The sequence below is a fragment of the Carcharodon carcharias genome, chromosome 9, assembly GCF_017639515.1.
Source record: "Carcharodon carcharias isolate sCarCar2 chromosome 9, sCarCar2.pri, whole genome shotgun sequence".
Taxonomy (NCBI): Eukaryota; Metazoa; Chordata; class Chondrichthyes; order Lamniformes; family Lamnidae; genus Carcharodon; species Carcharodon carcharias.
In genome coordinates this window covers 58,349,037-58,375,323 of record NC_054475.1, presented here as the reverse complement: position 1 = coordinate 58,375,323, position 26,287 = coordinate 58,349,037, and positions in this window count along the sequence as shown.

The following is a 26,287-nucleotide window of genomic DNA, read 5'->3' as shown; positions in this document are numbered from 1 at the left end:
GGAAAGAGAAGGCCACACACCAATGAACTTTTAGGAAAAAAATATTCTCCTCATCCTTAAAGGGGGACCTCTTATTTCTAAACTATGTTCCCTAGTTTTAGTGTCTGCCACAAGAGGAAATATCCTCCTTGTATCCATCCTATCAAGTCCCCCAGGATCTTACATGATTCAATAAGATCATCTCCCAATCTTCTAAACTCCAATGGTTATAGGGCTAACCTTTCTTCCTAAGATAAGCCTTTCATCCCAGGAATGAGTCTAGTAAACCTTCTCTGAACTGATTCTCAAAAAATTATATTTTTTTTTAAATAAGGAGACCAAAACTGCACACAGTACTCCAGATGTGGTCTCACCAAGGCCCTGTGCAGCTGTAGTAAAATTTCCCTACTTTTAAATTCCATTCGTCTTGCAAGAAATACCAATATGCCATTTGCCTTCCTAATCACTTGCTGTATTTGCATACTAACTTTATATGATGTACGTACTGGGACACTTAGATCCCTCTGTACCATCGAATTCTGCAAACTTTCTCCATTTAAATAGTATACTGCCAAAGTGAACAAGTTCACATTTACCCAAGATATTCTATCTGCCATAATGTTGCCCACTCACTTAACCTGTCTATATCCCTTTGCAGACTCTCTACTGGCTCTTGACAACTTACTTTCCCACCTATCTTGGTGTCATTGGCAAATTTAGCTACCATACATTCGATACAATCTGTATCAATAACTTGGATGAAGTATTCGAGGACCCAACACTGATCCCTGTGGCACTCCACTAGTTATAGCTTCCCAATCCAAAAAAGACCTATTCATCCATCTCTCTGCTTCCTGTTAGCCAACCAATCCTTTATCCAGGTTAATATGTTACTCCCTACACCATCTGCTCTTATCTTTGTAGCAACCTTTGATGTGGTATCTTATCAAATGCCTTTTGGAAATCCAAGTACATAACATCTTTTTTTTATTCATTTACGGCATGTGGGCGTCGCTGGCTAGGCCAGCATTTATTCCCTCCCTAATTGCCCTTGAGAAGGTGGTAGTGAGCTGCCTTCTTGAACCACTGCAGTCCCTATGGTGTAAATACACTCAAAGTGCTGTTAGGAAGAGAGTTCCAGGATTTATACCTCTTTTTCTGTCTTGAGTGTTACTTCATCAAACAACTGCAACAGATTAGTTAAACACGATTTTCTTTTCATAAAGCCATGTTGATTCTGCCTGATCAAATCGTGGCTTTCTAAGTATCCTGCAATAGCCTCCTTAATAATGGATTCTCGCACTTTCCCTATAACAGATGTTAGGCTAACTGGCCAACAGTTTCCTGCTTCCCTCCTTTCTTGAACAAAAGGTGTTACATTCACTATTTTCCAATCCACTGGAGCCATTCCAGAATCTAAGGAATTTTGGAAGATTATAAACAGTGCATCTGCTATGTGTGCCACCACTTTTTTTAAGATCCTAAGATGCAGGCCCTTCAGTCCTGGGGACTTGTCAGCCTTTAGGTCGAATAGTTTTCCTAGCATCCTTTTACTGGTGCTAAGTTCAATCTTCCTTATCACCTCTTGATTTAAGAATCTTTGGGAAGTTTTCTAAGTCCTCTAACATGAAGACATAAAATAGCTGTTTGGCATCTCCGCCATTTCTTTGTTTTCCATTATCAATTGCCAGACTCGCCCTCTAGAGGACCGCACAATTGCTTTAATTACTCTTTTCCTATTCAAATACTTGTGGAAACTTTTACCACCTATTTTTATGTTACTAGTTAGTTTTCTCTGATAGTTGCTTTCTGCCTCCTTATTATCTTTTTTGTCATTCTTTGCTAGTTCTTAAAATCTGTCCAATCCTCTGACCTATCACTAAACTTTGCAGTTTTGTACAGTATTTCTTTCATTTTAATACTATCCTTAACTTCCTTATTTAGCCACGGATGATGTATCCTTCTCAAAGAGCCTTTATTTCTCACTGGGATAATTTTTTCCTGACCACTATTAAATATCTCATTAAATATCTGCCACTGCAATTTTACTGTGCTACCTTTTTAACCTAGTTTCCCAGTTCACCTTGGCAAGCTCTGCCTTCATCCTCTCAGTTACCTTTATTTAGGTTTAAAACAGTCATGGACCTACACTTCTCCATTTCAGTCTGAACATGAAATTCTATCATGTTGTGATTACTGTCACCTACAGGCTCTTTTACCATGAGGTTATTGGTTAATCCTGTCTCATTCCACATTACCAGGTCCAGGATAACCTGCTCCCTGGTTGGCTCTAGAATGTTCTGCTCTAAGAAACTATCCTGAAAACATGCTATGAACTTATTTTCTAGGCTACCTTTGCCAATCTGATTTTCCCAAACTACATGTAGATTAAAGTCACCCATGATTATCATGGTACCATTCTTACACACCCTATTTATTTCTTCCTGTGCACTCTGTCCTACAGTGTAACTATTGTCAGGGGGCATATAAACTACTCCCACAAGTGACCCACAACCTTTCCTATTTCTCATCTCTACCCAAACTGATTCTACATCTTGCTCTTTCAAGCTAAGGTGCTGAATTGTCCCTGAATATCAATCAGAATGGCAGCGGGCTTGGAAATCGGCGCTTTTCCCACCGGGCACAATGGCAGATTTGGACGCTGTATCGTCTCCGTACCACTTCATAAACTATGTTTGCCCGCCCCAACGTGATCTCACCACTTCCTCACTCCAGGCATACAGCATGCACGGTTCTCAATGCTTGCAGCCTAGGACAGCTCCATCGAAGAGATGGCCCCAAACCTAAGAAGGGTGCTGCCACCAGGTTTAGCGATGCCTCACTTAAGCACCTGATGGATGTCGTGGAGGCTTGTCACGATGTCTTTGACTCTCACTCAAGCCGCAGGGCAGGCAGCAACATCACCTACCTGGCTTGGGAGAAGGTGGCAGCAGTGGTCAGTGCAAGCGCTGCTCAGAAGAGGTTGGCCATCCAGTGCAGAAAGAGGCTGAATGATCTCATGCGTTCCGCCAGGGTATGTCACCCATCAAATCACTCTCAACTCACACGCTCACAGGGCTATTACGCATATACAGGGATCTCACCACTGCCAACACAAAGGACATCACCATTCACTCTCTCACACAGACCTGCACATCTCCATATGGCTTCATCCCCACTGCTCATCTCATCCTCACTCTGTCCATGGCTCCACAAGCTACCCACAAATGCCAGCCATCCTTCTCATCTGCCCTGCCATGCGTATTTCCTTACACCCTTTCCATTGGTCTTTATGCAGGACAAGATCATGCGCAATAAAAGGGAGAGGTTGTAGACAGGGGTGGAGGGATAATGTGCCAGAACTCAGTGACTTTGAGTACAGCCATCACGCTGGCCAGAGATGATGTTGATTTTTCCTGCGCCAATGGTGAGGTCGCCAGCAAGCACCCATGTTACGATCCTGAACCAGATGATCTTTCTATCAACTCTAGTATGAGTGCACTGTTCTGTGTGTTACTTAGCTGCCATGTAGTAATAAACTCCACTTTCCTAGGCACACCTTCCACACCCATGATGGCCTCAGGCAACCAGGACCCCACCTTCAGCCCCGAGAGCACCTTGGATGTGGACCCTGAGGACAGCACCTTAGAAGACCTATCACAACGCTCAGCCCACCCTCCACCAGTGCAGATTCACATACATTGGCAGGAGCTAGATCTAGAGCAGGTTCGGGATCACAATCTGGTGAGAACAGCACATGATCTGGTCCACAGCAGGCAGAGGCAGGGACATTTGAGGTTGCTGGCACTCGGAGGGCTGCTGGAGGTCATGATTCTGCTGAGTCCTAAATCAATTGCTGGAGCTGCAGCACCAAGCACGGGACCATCAGGAAGGGATGTCAGCTGCAGTCCTCAGATCGCAAGGGATGATGGAGGAATCCATCTGCCTTCAGTCCAAGTTGATCATGCCGTCATGTCAATGCACTGAGGTGTAAACTGGTAGGATGGCAGCCGCCATGGGGACCTCGCTCCAGGACATCAGTGGGCTGAACTCCATCGCTGAAGCCATAGCTGGTCAATGTGAGAGGGGTGCGGGGCAGCTCAATCTCACTCCAGCTGTCCCTTCTCTTCAAGGAGTTAGCCAGGATCCCAAAGGACCCATAGGAAGGAGAACCTGCAGCTGAACACCCCAGGGCCAACCACCCAGTTGACTCCAGGAGTGTCCCACTGATCCAACTCCCCTCTTCCTGTGACCTCATCAGCTCCAGCTCCAGAGTCTAATAAGGGTACACCTGCCCCAAAGCAGGGCACCTGAAGCTGGCCGGGGCCCTCCAGGTCACTGCTCTCTGGAGGATGCCCGCCAAGGTCATAGACATCAGGGCGTAGTAGTCAGCAGGCTGCCTCCACCTTCAGTGTGGAGGGGAGCACCAAGGCGTAGTGGTAGGTTAAGAAAAGTAAAAGATATTAGCAGCATAACGGTGGCATGGATGTTTACAACATGTGTATAATGTGCACAACTGTAAATAGAATATGGCCCATTCCACACCTCCTCTTGTGTTTGCTTCCATTTTATTAAGAACTGTGTTGCAGTCAATCAGATTATACACCATGGTCCCTCCCTCCACTTATTCAGTCATCACTATCATGGTATCATGTCGCTATGTGTAGTCTGATTACATTTCACTGCAGTGTCTGGCCGTTTCCATATCAATTCCGACATCAGTGATGCCTCATCCGTAATGTTATCTGTGTTTGTGGAATGCACGTCATCCATGTGCTTTGCAGGGTCATCTCATTTTCTCTCATGGTTGTGTGATATTGAGGCAGAGGTGTTCTCCAATGTCATATGCATGATTGAAAGGTGAAGGTGTAGTGTAGAAGAACATAAGTGTTAATGCATGGAGAAGCTAATATGTCCTGGAATTCCATGCACTTAGTCATCTGCCAAGGCTTCTATGCTGTGAAACCAACTGTGTATTCCTGACTGGCAGCCACACTTGCGACTTTCTGACTGTACATCTAATAAGCTGAGCACTAAGTACGAGCACCTTGCTACCTTAAGTCCGCGAGACTCTGGCCCTCCCAGCCAAACTAGTGTCCTGGGGCTCAAACCCACAGGCCTGAGAGTCTCTAACTATATAGCTGTCTGTGTTGCGGCCACATATACAGATGTAGCACTGTACATCCCCTCACCTGACCACTGGCCACAGTCACGAATGCTAATTTCAAATGGTCACATGTAGTGGATCATAGATCCATTGTGCATGATCAGGAACTGCCAGTCATACCTTCAGACAATGGTGATGGGAGAAATTGGGTATGAACAATAAAGTACTGAAGCTTAATTGTGCTCTATATTGGAAACTACACGAGATCCTGAGGGCTTCATGGTGTCAGGCACTTTTCACTTCGCCAAGGACCAACGCTATCCAGTAGGGCACAATGTCTGTGTTAAAGAGGAGGCATGTTAATGGTTGGCATGCAATTGTTTGAATATCATCATCCTCAGACGGTCCGCTTCCATAGTAAGGCGAGAACAAATGCAGGCATCCATCCTTGAGTGAGAGTGCAGGATGTCAATGGGATTGAGAAGGTGGTGACCGGGAGGGCTGACTCATCTGTACATGGATTGAAACCAGCTGAACCTGCTTGGCTACGTTGGCCCAGGTCTCACCCACCAGTTGCATCATCGACGTTATTCAGAATGCGTAGTCGCGTTGCTGGACATGGATCACCTCGAGGAGCATAGTTAGATTGAAGGCTACCACCTACAAGCCCACTCAAGATAGTGCATCAGCTCCTAGATCATGTAGGCTGCCATCGCGACTGGGATTCTGCAGAGATGCTTGAAGAGTCAGCACTTTCGGACCTTTGATGGCAACACGCCCATCTCTAGGCAGTGCTTCATCTCAGTGAGGAAGGATGATCCCAAAGCTTCATCAACCTTCAAAAGATCACGCCAAGGGCAGCCTGATGTGGAGCTACTGACTCATTTTGAAGTGCATAGCTGATGTGATAGGAATCACAAAACTCCTGTTCATGTTGACCCCTCATGTAGGTCACTTGTTCAAGAGGATGCTACCCCCATCTCGTCATCCTCATCCTAGAATCTTGTGGCTATGAGGCCCTTCAGTGCGCACCTGCCTCATCTGGTCTATGCTATGGCTTCTTCATCTGCAACGTCGAAATCCTCAGACTCATCGCTGTTATCCCCTTCGAGGTCCTCCTCATCAGAGGAGATGTGCAACTCCTCCATGTTGTCATCTGGCAAGTCCCCCCCCACTTTGCAGCACCAGGTTGTGTAAGGCACAGCAAGCCAGGATCATCCGTGACACCCTTTGGGAGTGTACTGGAGTGCTCTGCCAGATCTAACCAGAATCACATCTTCAACATCTCTATGGTACACTCAACCAATGTCCAGGTAATGGCATGAGCCTCGTTGTACCTTCTCTCTGCAGGAGTCTGAGTCCACTGCACGGGCATCATCAACCACATCCTTTGCGGGTACCCTCTGGATCCTGTGTGGTCCCTTGAAGATCTCCAGGATCTGTGATTGACTCAAGATATGAATTGTGGATGCTTCCTGGATATCTGCAGGATTTGTTTGTTATTGTTGCACAGCAGCCGTACATTGAGTAAGCCTTTCCTGTTTATGTATTGTAGTGCCTGCTGCCAGGAAGCTTTAATAGCCACATGGGTACAGTCGATGGCGCCCTGCACCTGTGGAAACCCAGAAATTTCTGCCAGGGCCAGTGCTCTGGGGTGCTGGCATGCTTGATCTCTGTCGAAGTTGACGTAATTTCAGGCCTTGGCAAAAAGGGCATCTGTGACCTCATGTATGCATTTGTGTGTGAATGCCTGAGAGATCCCACGGAGGTCCTGAGTTAAGCCCTGGAAGGAGCCAGTGGTGTAAAAGTTGAGTGCGGCTGTTACTTTCACAGCCTCTGGCAATGGATGTCCACTGAGTCCAATTCATGGAGAATGTAGCAAATATGAGTTACCAGATCCCTGGAAATGCGGAGGCACCAGCAACACTGGTTCTCGGTTGCTTGCAGATAAGACAGGTGCATCTATACACCCTGGCTCTGGCGAGGCACCTACACGTGACGTTTCTGCTCTCCACCCAGAGGGGGCCCTGCTGGGCTATGGTCTTGAGGATTTTGCTGTTCCATTTGGCAAGCCAGCCTCCTCTATCACAATCTTCTCCTTCTTCTCTCATTCCTGTCTGCAATTATGCAGTCAGCAATAAATCCAGGCTCCATCTTCCTGGTGGCCTCCTCTCTGCAGTATCAATGAGAAACAGACAAGAGTCAGGATTCATCAGCAATATTAATTTTTCTGTCAATGGCTTGTGAATGATTGTGGGTTCACGGCCCTGGTTCCCATGTTGCCAACTACTCGCCAGAAAAAGGATCTACAATGCAGGGTGGATACCAAGGTGCTCCCTCTCCCTCTAATCATGAGCAACTGCTATGAGGTTGCTTTGGTCAGGAGCATGAATGTGTTGCTTTCAGCCCAGGTGCTGTCATACACAGCACTGTAATACTACAGTGTTTGGAATATAAATGAGCGTTAAGTTTTAAACAAGCTATGCAATATGTTGAGGGTAGCCTGAGGCTTGTCTTCTGGGAACCATCCGGCGCCACTACTGCAACACACTTTAAAAGCTTATCTAGGTGCTCAATTAAACTTCATCATCATTTTGCAGGAGGCCACTTCCCCCCTTCACCAAGCAAGACCTCTTCCTGCAGCCTTCAAACTTGCCATAGGCCATTTCCCCCTTCCCCTAGCAAGCCCTCACCCTGCAACCATTGAAAAGACACCTCCGCCTTTCTGCTGGTCTGGTGGGTTGAGCCTTTCATGTCAGTCCCCTTGAAACTGATGTGGTACTGCCAGCGAAGACAGCATTGAATATTGCGAGCGCTGCCCGAAACAAGGTAGGTGAATGGTCCTCAAATTGAGGTGCGAAGTGCAGGTTGCCATGTGCACCTTGCTTATGTACTGTTGTGAAACACATCAGCGTGCCTCATGATCCAGCATGGGGGGATGATTCTGGCGAGCAAGGGTTATAATTACATGCAAATTTATGGGAATGATGTTCCGACATTAAGCAGTGGGAAACGCGACCTGCCATTGACGGCAGGAGTGAATGATCGCAAACTGGTATTATGACAACGTAAGACCGATTTTTGCAAACTTGTGAGATCTTCCACTCCCGCCGCAAATGGGAACTGAAAATCCCAGCCAAGGTCTTCTCTCAGTAATGAACTAATGCCATCCTTAATTAACAGACCTATCCCGACACCTTTGCCTAGCTTCCTGTCATTCCAATATGTCAAATAACCTTCAACATACAGGTCCTAGTCTTGGTCACTTTTTAACCATGTCTCTGTAATGCCTATCAGGTCATACATATTTACCTCTATCTGTGCTAACAATTCATTCCTTTCGTCACAAATGCTATGTGCTTCCAGGTACAGGGCCCTAAACTCTTAACATTTTTGGCTTTAACTGCTGGTGCACTCTTAGGATTGTATGTTCTGTCCTGTCCTGTCACGCTCTGGAACTTATTACCCAAATTGCTCTGTTACTTTGCTGATTCCCTTTACTATATCACCTCTCACATCATCCCTTCTCCCCAGTATTTAGTTTAAAGCTCTCTCTACTGCCCTAGTTATACAATTCACCAGAATACTGGCTCCAGCATGGTTCAGGTGCAGACAATCCCAACGGTAACAGCAACCACTTTCCCCAGTACTGGTGCCAGTTCTCCATGAATCAAAATCCTATGGTACTGGGTTTGTAACCCCAAGATCAAGAGTTCAAATCTCACAATGGCAAAACTATGAAACAATGTAACTTCATCTGAAACAGATGGAAACAGGTTTACTCAAAAGAGTATCAAGAGTTCAAATCTCACAATGACAAAACTATGAATCAAAATCCATCTCTCCCACACCCATCTTTGAGCCATGCATTCACCCCTCTAATCTTATTTCCCCTACACCAATTTGCTCGCGGCTCAGGTAATAATCCAGAGATTATTTTTTAATTTAGCCCCTAGCTGATCATACTTCCTATGCAGAATCTCTTTCCTCGTCCTATCTATGCTGGTCCTATCTATGTTGTTGGTACCAACATGGACCACAACAACTGGATCCTCCACCTCCCACTGCAAGTTCCTCTCCAGCCCTTGTGGTGGCCTAGACAAATAGGGAGCCGACTTAGTACTAAAAGGGTTAATGGAGAAATTGAATTAAATGCTTAGGCCTAAGAGAAAAATACTGCAAACTTGAAAAATACCACCTTGTCTGACCACAGTTGTAGGATGAGCCCTGAGACATTCCATGTTGTTCTTTCTCAGGCCGAATGTAATCAAAGTTGTGATAACCAAGTGCGTAGGCACTACACCTGTTGTGGTGGGAATGGAAATTAACTAAAACATGGATTGGTCAGTGCAATATATATGTAAATAAGCAGATTGAGATGTGCAAAATTTACTGATTGTTTGTAAAATGCTTTTAAGCAAGTGTTTGGTATTCTGCTTTGAGACGGTACAATAACTCTCGCTGTGTTGTTCTCCCTTGTGCACAAGTAATAAATGGGGTTTCTATGTACGAAATGATGCCTTGGTGTGATTAATCTCCGACACCCTGAGCAGATGACCTAAGCCCTAGCACTGGGCAGACGACACAGCCAACTGGACTCACGCTGTCAGCTGCAGAGAGCTGTATATATTCCTGGATATGCTGTCCCTACTACCACTACATTCCTATTAAGTTCCCCCTCTTGAATGGCTTCCTGTACCATGGTCAGTTTGCTTGTCCACCCCATAGTCCCCGCTCTCATCCAAACAAGCTGACAGAATTAACTCTTCCGATCTCCTACAAAATGCCACAGATCTCCTCCACCAAGGACCTATCTGACTTCTCCCAATCCTTCTGATTTCCCTCACAAGGGCTCCAGTCTCCTCCACCACCAACCCTTCTGACCTCCCTGAGGTGTTTCCAATCTCTCACTTCCTCTCCTCTCTAGTTCTGACCTGGTGCTGAAAGCCTACTCAACTGACAGCCAGCCAGCCTCTTAATCTCACTGGCTTTGGTGGCCGCGAAATAGAGATAAAAAGTGGTGATCAGGTCCTTCCATTAAATTCAACAAGACCTGGAAGAAACCTGATTTTCCAGGTTTTCCCAGCCTCAAAACAGCACCTCAAGTCCATGCCGACCTCCAAGTTAATATCCAGCTCTATATCTCTAGTTGCTATTAAAAACTGTTCATTATTTCACTTTGTTAGAATTATGTTTGAAAATATATTTTACTGCTGTGCCTTATTTATGATGCATGTAAGCTTTACAAAGCTTTTTCCTGCCTTTACCTTATTCTCCATTGTCTTCATTAATTTCTCCTTCTTCTTAACTTCATTTTGTAAGTTTTTAGACTGTGAAAGAAAATTATCAATGTTTTGATAACTGGGATTATCTTTTTTCTCAAATTCAAGTTATTTGCTCACTTTACAAAATTGCCTCTTTCTTTCAACAGTATATAACAGCAAATAAGTTACCAACTTCATCTATTTTTAACTATAAGTCTTGCTGTTGCAAATTACCATCCCATGTCCAACTTCCCTTTCCTCACCAAAGTAGCTGAATGTGTTATCTGCTCCAAAACCCACATCCAAGTTTGAATCGCTCCAGTTAGGTTCTGTCTTTGTCATGGCTATTATCAGCGACATAAATGGCATCCTATAAAAGGGTGATCATAAAATTATATGAAGTATAAGCAGGAATAGGCCTTGCAGCCCCTCGAGCCTGTTCCAATTCAATAAGCTCATGGTTTACCTGATTGTGGTCTAATTTCCACTTTCTTGCCTGCCCCCACAACTCTTGTGGATCAAAGGTCTGTCTAATTCAGCCTTGAACATATTCAATAACCCAGCCTCCATTGCTGTCTAGAGAAGAGAATTCCAAAGACTGTCTGAGAGAAGAAATTCCTGCTCACCTCTGTCTTAAATGGGAGACTCCTTATTGTTAGGGAAGGAACAATTAAGGAAGTTCAATTGCTAATTATTAGGTTGTTTAACTAAATACCATTTGGTTGTATAAAAAAAAAGGAATAACAGCTGAAACCAATTGGGTTGGTGGAGAGATTTATGACAAACAATAAAACTCTGTCTGAAGGTGTTTGTCTTGGTTTCAGTCTTAATTTCTAAGTAACTATTGGAACTTATCAGTGGTAACAGATGATGGTTCTTGCTTGTAAGTAAGAAGATTGGAAACTAAGCTTTCTTTGGCCAAAAGACTGTATTTGGCGTAGTTTCGAGTCACTCCAAAAAAACAGAAAAAAATGGCTGAAACAAAATGTAGAGTGTCAGGGTATGATTACCTAACAATGTTTTCTGAGCATCAACCATATGACCATTGGAAAAATAAAGTAACCATGCGACACGGGTTACGTTCTTGCCAAAGAAAAAACAGGGGATGACTTTGGCATTTAAGCTACCATATGAAAGCAAAATAAGATGTAAAGTATTTTCGGAGTTGCAGCTTGAGCATTTGGACACAGATGAATTTTTGGAAACTTTATTAGATTTTATGGATAAGATCTATCAAAAAGATGATTTATTAAGTGCTTACGAAGCATGGTCTGATTTTGACAAGTTTAAAAAGTTGGAAGAAAATTCCACAGAAGATTACATAATGGAATTCAGTAGACTATATGCAAGATTGCAAAACTTCCATCTGGAAATTCCCCAATTGGTGCTGGCATTCAAGTGCCAAAGTATCGAAGATTTCTAGTTCTAATGGGAGTTAAGTTTGCAGAAAGACACACACTGCTAGAACAGATGTCAGAAGTTCTTAAATAAAAATCTTCAGGAAACATTCCTTTCCGCAGCGTTCATGGCACACATGAGCCATTTGGGGGTAAGGCAGAAAATGGAGGATACAATGTTAATGGGATGGCGAGATCGTTTAGAAAAGGACTCAGGCATCAGGATGAAAGGAGATTTGTAAATAGAAACAATGGGGGCAGAAACACTGTGGACAATTATGTGAGGAGAAAAGAATCAGGGATCTACAACAAAAGAATAAATCCCAGGAATGCCCAGGGTGTGGTCAATCAGTGTTTTAGATGTGATTCAAAATACCATTATGCAATGAGCTGTCCTAAACAATATAAGTTATTCGAAATTAAACGTGAGACAGAAGACTCAGAAGAAGATGGAGACATTGATCAAAGAGAGGGCATTGTATTAGTTACAAAAAGTTTCAGCCCGGTGATGAATGTCTTGGTTGCAGGGTCCTTCCACTGTGCAGTGCTAGATAGCGGATGCACGTCTACAGTCTATGGAATAGACTGGTTAAAATGCTACCTGGACTCCTTAAATGACAAGGACCGGAATAAGCTGAAAGAATTTGAGGGTTCCACCAGTTTTAGATTTGGAGATGATAATACCCTAAAATCTTTAAAAAAGGTAATGATTCCCTGTAAGATAGCTGGAGTCAATCATTTCATCAGAACAGATGTCGTTTCTAGCAAAATACCATTACTACTGAGCAGACCATCGATGAAGAAAGCACAAATGAAGCTGGACGTGGAAAATGACAAGGTCATTATGTTTGGAAAACCTGTGGATTTATAATTTATGCAATCTGAATGCTACTGTATTCCTTTAATGAAACTTAACTTTTCTACTAAGGAGATTAAAGAAGTGTTATTAGTGTCAGGGGATAGAAAGACAAAAAGCAAATTGTGTTAAAACGGCATCAGCACTTTCCCCACCCTTCTTCGCAAAGATTAAAAATTTTGCTAAGGGAGGCAGAAATAAGGGATGGAGAGTACACTGAATTTATAGAGGAGATAAGCGATAGATATGATATATGTAAGAAATACAGAACACCTTTAGCAAGTCTACCTTTAGTGAGATTTCAATTAAGTTGTGGCGTAGGATTTAAAAGTGTGGAATATAAAGAACATTTTTATTTTACATTTCATAAATTTGGCAACAAGGTTTAGCCAGGCGATAATCATATACAGCAAAGAAAAGAAAATAATTGTGGATCAGGAATGGAGAAGTGGATAGGGACCGGATTAGGACCACCAGCGAAATTCCTCCCTGATAATGGGGGCAACTTTGCTAATGACGGGTTCCAGGGTATGTGCGAAAACATGAATAGTTATGAATACTACAGCTGAAAGCCCCTTCAGTAATGGAGTGTGTGAAAGGAATCAGCGGTTATAGCTGAGATGCTACATAAAATATTTGCGGATAGACCAAGCGGTAAATTAACATCAGCTCGAGCGTGGGCTGTCCGTGCCAAGAATTCACTGCAGATGTTGGGGGCTACAGTCCATATTAGTTGGATTTTGGTAGAAACCCAAAAATTCTTTCATTCCTGAGTGATCATCCTGCAGCTTGGGAGGGAACTACAATAAGGTCTACCTTTTCTGAGCATTTAAACGCACTGCACGTGAGTAGAAGAGCATTCCTTAAAGCCAAAGTTTCAAAGAATTCGGTGAGCTCTAAGACACAATGTATGACCATCAGAAATTATTTTCAATCAGGGAAACATGGTATACTATAAGAAAGAAGGACTTAACGAGTGGAAAGGCCCGGGAGAGATTATAGGTAAAGATGGTAAAATGGTCGTTTTACAACATGGAAACCAGACTATTCGGGTACACTCATCAAGGTTAGTTGGCGCAGACTACAATCTGCAGGTTCGTAAAGTGTAGGAAGGAACAACGAACCATGTACTTCTCATACCCATATGCTTCATGATTGTGAGGACCAGGTAGCTGAAGTTGACAGGGTATCTGAAGGTGAAGACAGTAATTTGGGCAAAGAAGATGAAGCAATTTGTCTCAGAGGACAACTGTCGAAAGCTGGCACTAAAGTTACATACTTGCCAGAAGGGGCCAGTCAAAGGTGTGATGCAATGATTGTAGGTAGAGCAGGAAAGGCCATTGGAAAATATAAAAGCTGGTTAAATGTACGAGAAAAAGGACAGGAGATTAGGCCTATGGATTGGGAACATGAAATGGAAAGCACGGAAACGCAGTAGCAGTGTAGACAGTGGGCCTGGGAGTGAACATGCCTCTCCGAAGAGATTGCGAACTGTTGAAAGAATATCTATAAATGGGAGAGGGAGATCAAACAGTGACAGTCTGGAGCATGATAGAAGGCAGGATAGAGGGCGTAGCTTAACAAGGTCAAGGAATATGGCACAAACTGATAACACTACTAAGAGCAGAAGCTTATGTGATCAAGAAGTCATTGTAGCTTCAAACAAATTAGATGATAAATTAATAAAGGATGCCAAACAGCAAGAACTACATAGTTGGAAAGACTCGGGGGTATACACAGGTGCCAAAGTGGGGACAACCAGCTCTGTCTCATAGATCGATATGCACGGAAAAGGTGCTTCCTGATGGGACTTATAAAGTTAAAACCAGGCTACTGGTACGAGAGTTAGAAGAAAAATTGAGTGACTGTGATATAGGAGTAGACTCGCGTGCAGCAAGGAAAGTTATGCTGAAGATCTTTTTAGCTCTATTAGCTACAAATGCTTGGGAATGGACGTCCATTGATATTAAAGCCGCTTTTTTTGCGGTGACACCAACTTCAAAGGGAAGTTTTTCTCTGTCCACCAAAAGAGGTGCCAAATGCAGAAGAGATTCTCTAAAGCTAAATAAATGTGTACATGGTTTAAATGATGCCTCCAGAGTTTGGTATTTTTCACTGAGGTCAGTTTTGTTAAAAACAAAAAGTTGCGGATGCTGGAAATCCAAAACAAAAACAGAATTACCTGGAAAAACTCAGCAGGTCTGGCAGCATCGGCGGAGAAGAAAAGAGTTGACGTTTCGAGTCCTCATGACCCTTCGACAGAACTAGGTAAATCCCAGGAAGGGGTGAAATATAAGCTAGTTTAAGGTGGTGGTGGGGGCGGGGGGCATTGGGTGGGGGGAGAGAAGTGGAGGGGGGGTGGTGTGGTTGTAGGCAAAAGCAGTGATAGAAGCAGATCATCAAAAGATGTCACAGACAGCAGAACAAAAGAACACATAGGTGTCAAAGTTGGTAATATTATCTAAACGAATGTGCTAATTAAGAATGGATGGTAGGGCACTCAAGGTATAGCTCTAGTGGGGGTGGGGGGAGCATAAAAGATTTAAAAATATTTTAAAATAATGGAAATAGGTGGGAAAAAGAAAAATCTATATAATTTATTGGAAAAAAAACAAAAGGAAAGGGGAAGAAACAGAAAGGGGGTGGGGATGGAGGAGGGACATCAAGACCTAAAGTTGTTGAATTCAATATTCAGTCCGGAAGGCTGTAAAGTGCCTAGTCGGAAGATGAGGTGTTGTTCCTCCAGTTTGCGTTGGGCTTCACTGGAACAATGCAGCAAGCCAAGGACTTACCTAGTTCTGTCGAAGGGTCATGAGGACTCGAAACGTCAACTCTTTTCTTCTCTGCCGATGCTGCCAGACCTGCTGAGTTTTTCCAGGTAATTCTGTTTTTGTTTCAGTTTTGTTAAAGTTGGGCTGCCTTCAGTTGGAAGCAGATCTGGCAATGTTTTATTGGCACCATGGACGGAAACTTGCAGGCATCTTTATGATACATATAGATGATTTTTTTTTGTGGGGTTTTGAAGGAATTTGAAACAGTTATCGTTAATGGACTCAGAAAGGAGTTTAAAATTGGAAGTCAGGCTTCTGGTGCATTTAAGCACATTGGATTAGAACTCAGGCAGAGCGGATCACACGTCCTTTTACATCAGCAATCCTATTTAGAGAACGCCAATCTCATTGCAAATAGTTGTGGCAGGGCCTCCCAGAGAGATACAGTGGCTTCTGAAACAGAAAAAGGGGAACTCAGAAGTCTAATTAGGCAACTCAATTGGCTAGGCAAACAAAAAAGGCCAGACGTCAGTTTTGACGTTTTGGAATTGAGCACTAAAATGAACAATCTCCAGATTGAAGAAATCATTCGGGCAAACAAAACTTTGATACATTTTAAAATGGAGCAGTGCGTTTTGATATACCCATCTTTGGGCGATGTTAGAAAAATGAAACTGATTGTGTTCAGTGATGCGTCTTATGCAAATCTATGTGATGGATTCTCAGGTGTGGGAGGCTTTAGAATATTTCTCATGGGGGAAGAAAGGCAAACGCTGCCCTTTGGCATGGGAATCTAAAAAGATACGAAGAGTTGTAAAAAGTACGTTAGCAGTGGAGACACTCCCCTTTGTTGAGGCGGTAGATATGGCATTCTTAATATCAAAGATACTGACTGAAGTTTTAAGTGGAAAAGAGTATTTGGAAACGGTACCTATCGAATGTCTTATTGATAACAAGTCACTTTGGGAAAATGTTCACTCTACAAAGTGCATTAACGAAAAGAGATTGAGAATTGACATTGCAAGCTTAAAACAGATGCTTGAGAAAAAGGAGATTGCCAAGATCAAATGGACTGATAGTAGCTACCAATTATCTAACTGCTTCACCAAAAGAAGTTACTAGAGATCCTCAAAGAGGGAAGCCTTTTTCTTTGAGAAAAAAAAAACTTCTTTTTATTTTTAAGAAGGGGAATAAGGTCAATTTATTGAATGGGAAAATATATACTGAGGTTGTTATTACTTTTTTTGTGTGATTATATAAACTCAGGAATTCTTTCTTTTAGGAAGAGGGGAATCTGTTAGGGAAGGAAACAGTTAAATAAGTTCAATTGCTAATTATTAGATTGTTTAACTCTGTCTGATGGAGTCTGTCTTGGTTTCAGTCTTCATTTCTAAACAACTGTTGGAACTTATCACTTAATTTTAAAGTGTCTCCTAGTTTGAGATTCCGTGGGAAACATCCTCTCAGCACCTACCCTGTCAAGCCCTCTCTGAATCTTAATATGTTTTAACAAGATCAGCTCTGATTCTTCCAAACTCCAATGAGTATAGGCCCAACCTGCTCAATCTTACCTCATAAAACAACCCCTTCAAACCAGGAATCAGTCTAGTGAACCTCTTCTGAACTGCTTCCAATGCAAGTATATCCTTCCTTATGTAAGGAGGCCAAAACTATACACAGTACACTAGGCACTCTGTACCTCAGTTCTGAAGAAAAATCATTTTGGAATCAACATTAACTCAGTTTCTCTCTCCATAGATGCTGTCAGACCTGCTGAGTTTTTCAGCACTTTGTTTTTATCGCAGTACTCTAGGTGCAGTCTCACCAATCCCCTGTACACTTGTAGCAAGATTTCCTTACTTTTATACTTCATCCCCTTGCAATAAAGGCCATCATTTCATTTGTCTTCCTATTTACTTGTTATACCATTAGGCTAACTTTATGTGATAAATATATAAGTACACCCAGGGCAGAATTTTCCATGCCCGTTGGCATCGGGCATCATGGTGGGCGTGAGTGGACAATATGGTGGGAAGGCCAAAAATCGGTTTCACAATGTCATGAAACCAGTTTGCAATCGTCCCCTCTGCCTGTCAATGGCGAGCCGCCTTTCCTGCCACCGGACATCAGGAACTTCCTTTCAATACATCTGCAAATCATTATAAGTCTTGCTCGCTGGAATCATCACCTAACGTTGGATCATCTGGGCACGTCGGCATGATTGCATGCCATTGTGTTTCACACCTGAACATTAGCGATGCGGACCTGGCAAGCTGGACTTCATTCAGGGCTCCGAGGCTTGTTTTCCCACCTTGCTTCGGGTAGCACTTGCAGTCATCAGCGCCAGGCTTCGCAGGCAGCACCACATCACTTTTAGCGAGGCTCATGGGCAGGTCTCTACTTACGAAACTGACCATAAGTCGGGGTGGCTTTTCAACGGCTCAAGGCTATAGCTTGCTTGGGGAAGGGGCCTCAGGCAAGGGAACAGGCTGCGGGGCTAAGGCATTACTGGGGAAGGGGGATATTCCAGGGTGTGTGTGGGGGCACATGTTGATCTGCGCAAGTGGCCTCAAGAGGATGAGGACTGAGAAGGCAGTCTCCAGAGGAGATGAGACCAGATGGAGATATGAGGGTGTGTGTGAGAGAGTGAGTGGTGATGTCCCTTGAGCTGGCAGTGAGTAAGATGCCAGTGAATGTGTGACGGGCTTATGAGATTGCGAGTTTAGAGTGATGAGATGGCTGCTTTACCCTGTCGGTATGGATGAGATCATTCATCCTCTTTCTGCATCGGATGGCGAACCTCTTCTGTGCAGCGTTGGCACTGACCACCACTGCCACCCAAACCAGAATGGTGACACTGATGGGCCTCCTGCGGCCAGACTGGGGATAGAGGACATCGCAGCAGGCTCCAACGATGTCCAGAAGGCATCCCATGGGTGCATCACTGAATCGGACAGCTGCAGTCTTTTTGCCTTCCAGGGCCATGTCTTCTGTGCAGCAGTCTTCGAAGCACTTAGAAGTGTGTGCGTGGCTGCACTTTAAACATGGAGCCTGGCATGAGGAAGTGACAAGGTGACAGCGTGGCAGGCGAATCGGAGGCCCCCCACCTGCAAAATGGTATGTTTCCCAGAAATGCATGATTAATGAAGTAAGATTGGGACAATACGGTGTGAAAACTCATCATTGCGGCCAGTGGGTAAAACGTCCTTTTGCCCGCCCGTTACTGCACTTAGTACAAATCTGGGACAATTCGACCTGCAGCCTCTCTCAGTTGAAATAATATTCTCCTAATTTCTATTCTTCCTGCCAAACATCATTATACAGCATCTGCCAAACTTTTGCCCACTCACTTAATCTATCTATATCCCTTTACAGCCTCTTTGTAGCCGTCTTACAAGTTGCTTTCCTACCTGTCTTTGTATTGTCAGCAAATAGATCATAAATAGTTGAGGCCCTAGCACTGATTGCTCCACTGGCACTCTACTAATTACAGTTTGCAAACCTGAAAATGACACATTTATACCGACCTACTGGCCGGAATTCTCCAGTCCCTCATGCCAACGGGACCTTCTGGTCCTGCCAATGTGGATGGAGATTTCAATTGCTTGCTGGTCCTACTGACATTAGCAATCCTCAAACCATGCTACCAAATCACCCCCAAAACTGAGATTTTATCTTGTATAGTAACCTTTTATGTGGCACCTTAATGATTGCCTTTTAGAAATCCAAATATGTTACGTATACTGGTTCCCCTTTATTCACCCTGCTTGTAACATCCTCCAAGAACTCTAATAAATATGTCAAATCATTTACCTTTCAAAAAACCATGCTTGATGTTGATTGTATTATGATGTTCTAAATGCCCTACTACTACCTCCTTAATAATGAATTCTAGCATTTTCCCAATGATAGATGTTAGGCTAACTAGTCTACTGTTTCCTGCTTTCGGTCTCCCTCTTTCTAGAATACAGGCATTACATCCACGGTTTTCCAATCCACTAAGAACTTCCCAGAATCTAGAAAATCTTGAAAGATTTCAACCAATGTATCCACTATCTCTGCTGCCATTTCCTTTTAGGATGCAGGCCATCGGGTCTAGGAGACTTCTCAGCCTTTACTCAGAATAGTCTTCCTAGTACTTTTCCTTTAGTGATAGTGATTGTTTTAAATTTCTCCCTCCTTTTTGCCTCTTGATTTTCTACTAATTTTGGGGTGCTTTTTGTGTCTTCTACTGTGAAAACAGATACAAAATACTTGTTCAAAGCCTCTGCCGTTTCCTTATTTCCCATTCTTATTTCCCAGTCTTACCTTCAAAGGGACCAATGCTCACTTTAGCTATTGTCATTTTTATTTGCCTGTAGAAGCTCTTCAGGTTCTAGTTTTCTCTTGTACTCTAATTTCTCCCCCTTTATTTTTACTTTAGTCATCCTTTGCTGGTTTCTAAAACTTTCCAAATCTTCTTGTCTATGGCTAATCCTCACAGAATTGTACAACTTTTCATTCAATTTGATTCCATCGTTAAGTTCCTTAGTTAGCCAGGCATGATACCTCCTTCTTTAAAGGCAAACTGGCCTTCCTTGTTCTCTTCAACTTCTCTGCAGCCTTTGATGTGACTGACCAGAACATCCTCCGCTACTGCCTCTTCACAATGATACTGTTGGGTGGGACTCCACTCACCTGATTCCATTTCTACTTTTTAAAAAAATCATTCATAGGATGTGGGCATCACTGGCTAGGCCAGCATTTGTTGCCTATCCGTAATCATCCTTGAGAAGGTGGTGGTGAGCTGCCTTCTTAAATCACTGCGGTCCATGTAATGCCACAATGTACAGCCACAGTGCTGTTAGAGAGGAAGTTCCATGATTTTGACTCAGCGACAGTAAAGGAACGACAATATATTTTCAAGTCAGCACAGTGAGTGGCTTGGAGCATAACATCCACATGGTGATGTTTCTGTGTGTCTGCTGCTCTTGTCCTTTTAGATGGTAGTGGTCGTGGGTTTGGAGCATGCTGTCTAAGGATTCTTTGAGAGTTCCTGTAGTGCAACTTGTAGATGATAAACACTGCTGCCATTGTGCATTGGTGGTTGAGGGAGTGAATGTTTGTGGATAGGGTGCCAATCAAGCGGGCTGTTTTGTCCTGGATGGTGTCAAGCTTCTTGAGTATTGTTGGAGCTGCACTCATCCAGGCAAATGGAGAGTATTCCATCATACTCCTGACTTGTGCCTATTGGATGGTGGACAGACTTTGTGGAGTCAGGGGGTGAGTTACTCACCACAGAGTTCCTAGCCTCTGACCTGCTCTTGTAGTCACATTATTTATATGGCTAGTCCAGTTCAGTTTCTGGTCAATGGTAACCCCCAAGATGTCGATAGTGGGGAATTCAGCGATGGTAATGCCATTGGATGTCAAGGGGCGACGGTTAGGTTGTCTCTTGTTGGAAATGGTCATTGCCTGGTGATGCGAATGTTACTTGCTACTTGTCAACCCATGCCTGGATACTGTCCACGTTTTGCTGCACTTGGATATGGACTGCTTCAGTATCTGTGGAGTTGCGAATGACGCTGAAAATTGCACAATCAGGAAACATCCTCATTTCTGACCTTATGATGGAAGGAAGTTCATTGATGCAGGAGCTGAAAATCGTTGGGCCTAGGACACTTCCCTGAGGAACTCCTGCAGTGATGTCCTGGAGCTGAGATGATCTATCTAACCAAAGCCAGAGAATCACCTGCAAAGGCTTCTATTTTCATGCTCACATCATTATCTCTGGTGCTCCCCCAAGGATTTATCATTGATCCCTCTTATTTCTTCAGACCACTGTTCATACAGTGAGGAAAGGATGAATCTGGAGCCAGTCTTTTCCTTATTCCAGGTTTATTCACAAGAGTACAGGTACAGACTCCCATGTTCCTCCCCTTTGCCTGATGTAACCTGGTTTTTACACACTTGGAATAATTCCTAATTTTTCCCCAATTGGTGGCAGCTGCTTTCAATTGCAAGCTAAAGAATGCACTCCACTGTAGCATGATTCCAACATTAACATTCCCTTCTTTCTTGAAGGGAAAAAATTAACAAATGCATTTTTTTCAGGTCAAAAAAAATTGAGAAGAAAAAAAATTGCACATTTTCAGAACTCACATCCTGAGTCGTCCCTCTTCTAATACTCCCAATAATTTCTCACTCAAAGCATTCCATTTGGTGAAACAATCTGACAACTGTGACTTGTATCTACCCACTTGAGTTTAGAGATTTCCTTTCTCTCGACCATTTGTTTAAGACTTGTGATATCAATTCATAATCTTTTATCACACACACTCTTTGTGGAGTGCACTTTATCCCAAAGGGAATGATTGTCAATATAACATTACATTGAGACATTTCCTTCAGCCTTTCTGCCACATAGGATTTCCCCTAATGTTTTTGATAAAAAGAATGCCATGTCAACTGTTTCTACAAGAATCTCAGCAGCCAGGGTACTCTTTGCTATTCTCCCGATTTTCTCAACTTCCAAAGCCAAGGGGCAACATTTCCCATTTTTCCCCCACAAGATAAATTATGAAACCCGCTACACTTGAAAACCTATCAACAAGATTTGCATGGGAAGCATCACTAAAAATAATCCATTTTATATTCTTAGGGTCACCCAAAGATGGAAATTTCAGTACACATTTCTCCATTTTTAATTTTTTTTAATGTTTTGTTCACCAGAAAATGTCCTGGACCTCGGAATGTTTCATTACAGTGCTCAGTTCTAGGATATCAGAGCTTACATCTGGCCTCGTCTGTGTGCCCAGCCAGTTCAATTGTCCAACTAGTCTTTGCACCTGCTCATTCTCACCTTTGTAAGCATCTGCATCTTTTTGTGAGGACTGTTATAGGGCTAACACCTTCTAAATACGATTGTTGGTGTAAAGTAACATCAGACCCATACTGTTTTATTTCCAGCACAATATATTTAAAGGCCCATAAGCCTGCCTCCCAACCTTAAATTCTGTTCTAATCCTGTCAATAGCATTTACTTGAAACTCATTATACCACCCCATAGGAAATTATCAACATGCATCATGAAAATGCCTGAAAGTTTCCCGCCATGGTACCAATAAAACATGGCAGAATCTGCCTTCATTTGGAGACAACCCAACTTTAACAACATTGATCTAAATTAAAAGTACCATACTCTAGAAGCATTGTTCAAACCATAGACAACTTACTTAACTGCCAAAATTTTCCCTCTACATCTGGCGCCTCATTAGGAGGTTTGAGAAACACTTCCCTCTGGAGGTGATCACCCTACAGAAAAGCAGTTTTTATGTCCATTGACTTACATTCCCAGGAAAAGGGCCAAAAAAAACAATCAAAATGACCTTTTCTGCTGTGGGCACTCTGACCTCTTTATCTGCTAAGTGTTCTTCAAAACCCCAGGCCATTAAGCTAGCCTTGGCCTTAAGTTCCATCCAGTAGGACCTTTTCCCTGCAGACCCGAGGATGAGATAATGCTGGCAGACCCCTATTTGGGATCTCTGATTCCACACCAAATTCCCTTCAACTGTCTAACTCCTTCTGTTTAGCCATCCATATAGCTTTATCCCCTAATTTGCTGGCCGTTACAAAAACCTCTCGGTCATGGAGAATTCTGCTTCCACTATTTTACTGAGATGGTTCTGCATTCCATTCTTCTGTGTCGTCTAGTCAGACCGAAACCATGACTGATCTATTGAATTCTTTCCAAGTGCAACAAAAAAAAGCCTTGGTCCTTGTCAAATACCTTTAGGTTCATTGCCATTACATCATTAAATTCTCTGGCTAGTGGAAAACGCACAACAAAATGTGTTGGTGTCGTCTGGTATTTGACACAAATGCCACACTCAGTCGTTACTTGCTTAATAAGATTTTTATATTCCCTATCGACCATTCCTCACTGACCTACATTGGCTCCCAGTTCAGCAACAGCTGGAGAGTCTTCCAGAATATAGGTCCGTGGCAGCAGAAGGTGTGACCACCAAAGGTGGAGTGATGAAAATCATGAATGCTCAAGAGGTCAGAATTAAGGGAACAGAGAAGAATGGGTGGAGATTACAGAGATGGGAAGAGCAAGGCCAAGGAAGGATTTGAAAATAAGAATGAGAATTTTAAAATAGAGGTGTTGCTTAACTGGGAGCCAATGTGGGTCAGTGAGGACAAGGACTATGGGTGAATGGGATGGTGTGAATCAAGACAGGAGCTGCAGGGTTTTGGATGGCCTCAAGTTTATGGAGGCTGGCATGCAGGAGGCCCATCAGGAAGGCGTCGAAATCAAATCCAAAGGTAATAAAGGCATGGATGAGTCTTTCAGAAGCAAAAGAGTTGAGACGAGGCAGAGTCGGGCGAGGTTATGGAGGTGGAAGTAGGCGGTGTTAGTGATCATGCATGGCTCAAACATTTTTGGTCATTTGCCCTAATCTCTCTTTATGGTGCTCAGTGTCAAATTTTGCGTTAGATCAATCCTTTGAAGAATTTCAGAATGTTTTATTATGTTAAAGGCGCTATATGACAAAACATTGTTGTTACAAATACAAAATATAAACACACACACAAATTTAATTTGGTGGTTGATTTTACTTGCAATAGCATTTGTCTTTGCCAACCACAGTTTTAAGTGATCATTTGCTTGTGATAAAATCATAGGCAGGATTTTCCATGCTTGCAGGTGTTCGGCGTGTTCAGTAGCGTGAGCACAGAATATGGCGTGATCGGTTTCATGACGGCGTGAAACCAGTTCGCGACTGTACGCTCATCTTACCAATGGTGGGCCGTGTTATCCGCCATCGGACGGTGGGAACCTCATTGTAATACATCAGCATATCATTATTAGGCCTGCCCGCCAGAATTGTCCCACCACCCGCCTCTGGCGGATCATCTATCCATGTTGACAGGAAAACACGCCGATGTGTTTCACAACAGCACATAAATGACGTGTGCCTGGTGGGCTGCACTTCGCTCAGGACTTCAAGGTTTGTTGTCCTACCTTGCTTCAGTCAGCACTCAATAGTCATCAGCGCCAGGCTTCACAGAAAGTACCACATCACTTTTAGGGGGGCTCACAGCAGGTCTCTACCTACCAGATCAGTCATATGTGGGTGGCTTTTCAATGGTTGCAGGGCTAGGGCTTGCTTGGCGAAGAGGAAGAAGTGGCCTTAGGGCAAAGGAAGAGGCTGAAGGATCAGGGCTGTACTGAGAAAGGAGGGTAACCCAGGGTGTGTCTGGGGCCACATGTTGGTCTGTGTGAGTGGCCTCAAGATGGTGAGGGCTGAGGAGGCAATCTCCAGAGGAGATGAGGCCAGATGGACATACAAGGGTATGTGTGTGAGAATGGGTAGTGATATCCCTTGAGCTGGCAGGGAGTGAGAAGCCACTGAATGTGTGATGGGCTTGAGTGAGTGAGCTTAGAATGATGAGATTGTTGCCATACCTTCGCTGCACAATGAGATCATTCATCCTCTACCTGCATTGGATGGCCAACCTCTTCTGTGCAGCATTGACTCTGATCACCACTGCCACCGCCTCCCAAGCCTGGTTGGTCACGCCGCTACCCATCCTGTGGCCAAAGCGGGGGTAGACGGTATCGCGGCAGGCCTCCACAGCTACCAAAAGGTGTTGCAGTGACACATCACTAAACCTGGGGGCTGCAGTCTCTTTGCCTTTTGTGGACACGTTCCCTGCAGTAGCCGTGGGCTGGAAGCACTGAGATGTGTGTGCGTGGCTGGACTTTAAATATGGTGCCTGACGTGATGAAGCAGCGAGATGATGGCATAGCAGGCGAATGAGAGCCCATCCACCATGGAAACGGCGTGTTTCCTGGGAATGCATAACTAACGCGGTGGGTTTGGGACGATACAATGTGAAAACTCGCATTGCGGCGGCGGATAAAACGTCATTTTACCCGCCGGCTACCACATTTAGTGCAAATCTGGGACAATTCATCCCATAGAATGGTTATAGGAGGCTATTGGCCCTGTCGTGTCTGTGCCAGATCTCTGCAAAAACAACTCAGCCGGTCCCACTCCACCTTTTCCCCAAAGCCCTGCAAATATTTTCTCTTTAGATAATTATCCAATTCTTTTTTGAATGCCAGAATTGAATCTGCCTCCACCACACTCTGAGGCAATTCATACTAGATCCTAACCACTTGTTACATATAAATGCTTTTCCTCATATCACCTTTGCTTCTTTTACTACTCAAAATTTTGAATACCTCCAACTAATCTTCTCTCAACCTTCTCTTCTCCAAGGGGAACAATCCCAGCTTCTCCAACCTATCCTCTTAACTAAAGTCCCTCATCTCTGGAACTATTCTTGTAAATCTTTTCTGCATCCTCCCTAATGCCTTCACATCTTTCTGGAAGTGTAGTGCTTAGAATTGGACACAATATACCAGCTGAGGCTGAGCCAGTGTTTTATAACAGTTTACCATAACCTCCTTACCTTTGTACTCTATGCCCCCATTAATAAAACCCATGACCCATATGCCTTATTAACCACTTTCTCAATCTGCCCTGTCACCTTCAATGGTTTGTGCACATATAATCTCTGCTCCTGAACTGTCTTTAGAGTTGTATACTTTATTTTATGTTGCTTCTCCTCGTTCTTCCTAACAAATTATATTACAAACAATTCACTGCAGTAAATTTCCAGAAATTCCACGAAGTGTCTTCACACTCCACCAGCCTGTCTTATGTCCTCTTAAAGTCTGTCTCTATCCTCCTCACGATTCACAATGCTTGTCATTGGTTAATTTTGAAATTATACCCTGCACACCCAAGTCTAGAACATTAATATAGATTAAGCGAAGCTGGTCCTCATACCTCCTCAAATCTGCAAAACAACTCTTTACCACTGCTCTCTGCTTTCTGTCACTCAGCCAACTTCTCATC